Here is a 6,598-nt window from a genome sequence, read left to right on the forward strand (position 1 = left end):
TTCTCTGCCGCGGTAGTAGCGGCGCCCGGTCCTACGGTCTTGCTTTGTTTACCAAATCGCAGAATCATAGAACGGGTGAGGTTGGAAGGGACCGCAGTGGGTCAAATGGTCCAACCTCCCTGCTTAAGTGGGGTCATCTACAGCACATGGCACAGGATCCCATCGAGATGATTCTTGCATATCTCCAGTGAGGGAGACTCCACAACCGCTCTGGACAACCTGTTCCAGTGCATGGTCACCCACCCAGTAAAGAAGTTTCTCCTCATGTTCAGCTGGAATTTCCCATGCATCCATTTCTGCCCATTCCCTCTTGTCTTATTGCTTGGCACCACTGAGGAGAGTGTGGGTCCATCCTCCGACGCCCTCCCTTCAGGTACTGATAGACATTGAAGAAGTCCACACTCAGTCATCTCTTCTCGAGGCTGAACAGGCCCAGCTCCCTCAGCCTTTCCTCATAAGAGAGATGCTCCAGCTGCCCATTCATCCTCCTTACCCTCCACTGGTTGCTCCAGGAGCTCCACCTCTACCGAGGAAACAAGAACTTCTGATGCAGTCTCACCAGGGCTGAGCAGAGGGGCAGGATCACCTCCCTGGACCTGCTGGCAGTGCTCTTCCTGGACACCCCAGGACACCATTGGCCTTCTTGGCCACAAGGGCACTGCTGGCTCAGGGACACCTTGTTGTCCTCCAGAACACCCAGGTCCCTCCTGGCAGAGCTGCTCTCCAGCAGGTCAGTGGTAATGATAAGCTTTTACCCCAAAGAGTGGAATCTGATGTATGTCTGTGGTTTTTTACCCTCCTTCATGTCAGTGAAGAATTTGGAAACTGGCAGAAGCCCTCCAGGATTAAGGATAATTTTTCATCATGGAATAGTCAATGGTGAGGCTTTGCTTACTGCATTTTGGGGCAGGGTGTCATGCCCACCTGTAGTTCAGCATTTTAAATCCTTTTTTGGGTGACATCTGAATTATCCAGTTTCATTTTTTCTCCTAAAATCAGCAGGCATTAGAATGGTGTATAAATCGCACAGCTTTTGTTCCCCAACTATTTATAAGTGAAATAAGAATAATAACAACTCACTTTGGAAAGGTCTTGGGACTGTGTAGCATTAAAGCTTACTGGTTAAATAACAATGGTTAATGTCCAATGAGACTGCTAATGAAAGTAACTAGACCAAAGGTAATCAGTTGAGATAAGAATGCCCCCTGTTTACATCCTGAAGGCAAGCTCATTGTAGGTTATTGTACATGTGCAAGACTTTCCCTTATGGACTGTGCTGGGATGCTAAAATTCTTAAAGTTCGTGTTAACTTGGTATTACTTTTATCCACACAGGCAAAAGCATCTCTATTAAATGATTTGTTTATCTAAGCCTTCTTCAATAATGGCATAAATATGGGATTATTTAAGAAAAACATCTCTAGTATATAAAGGTCTGTGCATTTCTATTGGCATCTGCTTTGCTTCAGAGATAGAAGCAAAGTGTAGAGGGACAACTAGCTGTAAGGCATCTACTGGACTGACTAAGTGATTAACTTGTTCCATTCTGCCTATTTTTAATGTACTTGCTTTGTTCTATAGGTAACAGTCTGTAAATTAATTAGTTGTAGTTCAATAGTGACTTTGTTTCTGATGAGATGCTTAAGTCATTAGACTTAACTAGTCTGTAACAAGCGTCCAAACTTTGCTTTTCAGCACTAGAATATAAATTGTTTCTGTCATTGAGTTAACCAGATTCAGGGAAGGGAACAGCAATGCTTTTTGAGTGTATCGAAATGCTTCCTTCCTCTCACAGAAGGAGAAGAAACGGGATGTACTTGCTAGGGGAACCACAACTTACAGTGAGTGTAATTCTGATTTTCAAACTCAGTTGTGCCAAGTGTGTGTTCCTCAGCTCTGAAGAGGTGAACAACGTGGTGGGTACAAGACTTCTTCCAAGGTAAAAGGCTCCTCCAAGGTATTATTTACAATTCTTCTCTCTCACATTTTTCTCTCATTTCTTTGGTTGTATTGTTTTGGTTTGGTTGGTTAGTTTTGGTTTTGGTTTTTGCTTCCCAGTAGTGTTCCTTAGTAGAAGAATTTACTTGGTTTGTTTCCTTGTCAGCTTGTGGTTTCAGGGAGAATTTCCTATGAGCATTTCACCTGTGGTGGAACAGTTCCAGAACAATTGCACAGGGAAATTAGAGTTACATAGATGCTCTCAAAACATTTATAAGTCTGCCTTCAGAAAGCTATTAAAAATATATTTCAAACTCCTGCAGACCCATGCTCCTAGATGGCTTTGCTTTGAGTCTTCTCAGAAGACTACTATTTGAATAGTTTATTCTTCCTTATGGTCCTGTGATGTTACCATTTTTTATGATTTTAATTACTTCTGTTTGACTGTAAAGTTTCAGTGATGCAAATGATTTTTTCATATTGGTGAGCTTGTATAATTGCTCTCCAATTACTGTACCTAACGAATGGAACAGATATTATTGATTCAGGGTAAAGACTTACAGATACTTAATTTGCATGGCTCTTGGGTTCCGGTTAGGTACTTCATTCTTTGTACCTTGAACTCCAGTTTACCTTAAGATTGTTGCTGATCTTTGCAGTGAACATCTGTTCAGGTTCTGTTTTCACCTTATATTTTTAGGATAAACATGAAATTTTATCTGAGATAAGGGCTTTTTTTGAAAAATAAGCTTATTGTTGGGCAGCTTCAGGATCTTCTGTAAGAACCATGCATGCAAAATTGAGTTCTGATCAGAGGCAGAGGGTATCACATGAAATATTTCTCTTCACATTTCACCAGCATGGACATCTTAATAATGTTTAATAACTTCTGTGTTAGGTTTGATTGTCCTGCTTTCTCAGGTGCACTTTAAGCTGTTGAAGTGAACAAACAAGCAGACGCCGAACCAAGCAGATTGTGGCCCATGGAGTTCTCCCTTTGTTTCCTTAGAGAGCCATCTCAGGGCCTCAGATAGCTCAAAATACTCCCTCTGAGGTAATGTGGATATTAGCCAAGCAATGTACTTAGTCTTTGTCAGACAGCATTTTTCCCAGAGATGGTTATCTCTCGGTTTGTCTGTATCAGAACAGGATGTATTCTGAGAGAACAATGGTAACAGAAAGGTAGATACAGAGTATCTGCAGACATTGGAAGGAAATGGGCCTGCTTTCCAAAATGTTTATCCTGTAGCTCTTACCAACTATAAAAATGGCTGAGCAACACAACTGATCTTTTGGAGAAATCAAAGTGCTTCAGCCAGTGAGCATTCCTCTTGGTGACTATTTTAATCTTATACTTGTTCCTGAAATGTACATGGCGTGCTAGATAACTCAGAGCTCAGTAAGACTATTGCCCTTTGGATTTGTGCGGGCTGTCAGGCACAGATCTGGTTGAGTGGTTCCTGCTCTGACTCTCAAACAGGTGTATACCTATACAGGCACAAATCCAAAACCACTTGTTCTGTTCTCACAGAATGGTGACAAGAATGCAAGGCCTGTGTAGGCTAAAGAAAAGTTAGTTGCATTTACCTGGGTAGTGGGAAAGAAAATAGAATGGTTTGGATCGGAAGGGACCTTAAAGATCATCTAGTTCTAGAGACACCTTGCATTAGACCAGGTTGCTCAGAGCCTCACCCAGCCTGGCTTTGAACGATTCTAGGGATAGGACATCCACATCTCCTTTTATATAAAATATATGGTTCAGTCATTTTACAATAGTCTGCTGTTTGTATATTCTCCACAGCTGAGATGCGAAGTGTCTCAGCTATTTCACTGTGCATTCACTTTTATATTTATAATGCAAATACCGAAGTACAGGAGTAAAAAAAAAGAGTAAGGGTTGATGTCTGTCTGTTAGTTTTGTCTTTGCAACAATCTTTTCCCTTCCCTAGCCAAACCCGGAAGTTAGGGTGCAGGCTGTTTTTAGTGCACACAATATTTTAAGCTGAAACCTTTTTGTTTAATTGTGCATCATAATGACAAAACATAGTGCTGCAGTTCACTTTTAAACAGGCAGTTTTTTTGTCAAATAACAGAGTTGGGGTCATGTTCTAGACTATAGGCATTTAAACTAGACAGTTCATGCTTCAAGTTGTGCATGGCTGCCACTGTGTCTCAGACTGTCTCTTTCACCAGCACAGTGTCCTTCAGTGTCTTGCATACACAGGTACCCTTCAAAGGCATTCTGGCTGGGAGCAAAAATTTAACCAAGAGAAACTTCAGGGCGTTCTCTCAGAGAAGGTAAACATTACTAGAATGTTCAACAACATGAACATTCTAGTTGTTGAACCGTGTAAATATTGTGGCTTTGTTCTAGCTAGAAAGAAACTGCAGGCAAGGCTGATAGAATCTTGTGTAGACCCATTTTAAAAGGTAGTTACTACTCAATAATAGCAGCAGGTTTAAAGTGCTTTTTTTAAAAGATGTATTAGCTGTTCTTGATCAAACTTGGAACAACCTGAGGCTACTGCGACTTGCAGGAGCCAGGTCAGCTTGTGCATTATGTTCTTTGTTCTTTCTGCCCCTTGCACAAGTGTAGAAGCAGATTCAAATACAGGCACCCGCACTGCTGGGAAGCATCTGCTGGTAAAAGCAGAGGTGAAAATGAGGGAACAGGCCAAGTTATCACAAAAATCTGATATTGCTGGTACTGGCCCTGGTGGTGTGGTGATTAATATGCGACTAAGTGGAGAATTAAGAGCCTTTTGAAGAGAAGAAAGTAACACAATGGCTATGATCCTTCATAATGGGCATGGATATGTTATACATAGTTATGTATGACTTGTGCTTGCATACATACTGACTTTTCTTGTCATAGATAGGACTGCCTGTAGGAACTCCTCAAAGCCCTAAACTGGGCTAATTTGTAATTTTTATGGCACAGGTTTCTCTCAGTTACTTTCTAATCTTAGTTTGGCCTTTTGCCCTTAAAAATTATATTATTTCATTACGGATCAAGTATCAGTCAGTGTTAAGTGTTGACTGTATGAAAAAGGTAGAGTTGAAAATTCCCACCGGCACTCCCAAAGGTACTGGCTGGAACATGTAAAAGAAACAGTGGAAATAATTAACCAGAACTACCCACACTAGGATCCAAGGTACACAGAATTGCACTCATTGTTCTGTTGTCTTGGTATGAGCTGCCATGCCTGCTTTCCTTGCACTGATAGTTCTCTAGGCTTGGAGATTCAATTACTGATTCCTTGGCCCGAATCCTACTTCTAATGGAAGTAAGCGACTGACATCTGATTTTGGGTACCCTGTGGTGTACCTGATATTGTGGAATTAAGCTGTCTCGTCTTCTACTCTGTACTGCTGGAAAAATAACTGGGAGGTGCTTCTGAGCAAATTCTCACAGATGCTTTTTGTGAAGCACTTCCTAGAGACAGCTTTTCAGTGTTGTTAAAATGGGAACAGGCTGGGTGCATGAGCGAGACTCTGCATAAAAAATGCAGCAATGGAATTAAGATCTCTGGTTTACATGGAATCCTGCCTGCATAATTTGAAAAATATTATCCCTGGTTTTGGCCAGTAGCTGCAACAATTTATTCCTTACAATAAGTAAACTAATATAATTAACACACTATTTAGAATGTAGGGGTGTTCTGATGTTCACTGTCTTCCCCACTGATGTTCTTACAATACTTAAAAAATCACCTCTTGAAGTAACTTCTAATAAAATATGTGTAAGTTTGATACTGCTATTTTACATTTGACTTCCTTGTGGGCAGGGGTTGTCTGCCTGTTGGGCATCCTCACACTCTGAAACTCCTGCCTATTGTAAAATGTAGGTTGCATATCTGTGTACTACCAAAGTAAATACCAAAATTCTTCCTAAAGGTGTGTGCTGAAAAAAATACAGAAAATTTGACAGTTTGAGAGAGACTTTCCATAAAACAGACGTCCATGAGTCTATGAGTTAAAGTTTGACCTTAAAATGTACAAGTGAAGAAGAACTCACTGCTGCTATCTGATTCCACAGATCAATGCAAATAGGTAAAAAGAATGAAACCAGGAATAGAAACAAGCGAACACCATGCCATGCAGTTGCTACTGGAGGCTGTTGTTTGCTTTCCCTCTGGTTCTATGTGTTGTCAAAGATGAGTCATACTGGCAAAATCATTTTGTAGGCAAAAGGTTTATGACAACTTACCTATTCTTTCATTATGTTTTCCTTATCTTGCATCATTATTTTAGGTTTGGGATGAAAGGTAAAACTGTAAGTATCCTGGGAAAGTATCGCTGTATGTTTACTCTCTTCTGGTACTAATAGTACTAGGCTAGAAGGAGGCATAGACAAATACAACACAAAACTTACATAAGTCATTCTTAAAACCTAAACTACCCTTTTACATAATAGCTTTAAGGAGTCAGATTGCTAGCTCTAAAACTGCATGTACTCAGAATGGTGATTAATTTGCTTGTAGCATACTTTACTTCTAATTATGCAACCCCACTGTCAAACCTCCACATTCTTTGCCTTGGATTAATGGACATTGGTCATGGCATATTGATCCCTTCCATCACAGGTTGCTGATGCTTTGCAACTGTACTGCAGTTTTCAGTGACAACTCCTTCTGCACCATGACTGCACATTAAGGATG

The sequence above is a fragment of the Catharus ustulatus genome, chromosome 6 (assembly GCF_009819885.2).
Source record: "Catharus ustulatus isolate bCatUst1 chromosome 6, bCatUst1.pri.v2, whole genome shotgun sequence".
Taxonomy (NCBI): Eukaryota; Metazoa; Chordata; class Aves; order Passeriformes; family Turdidae; genus Catharus; species Catharus ustulatus.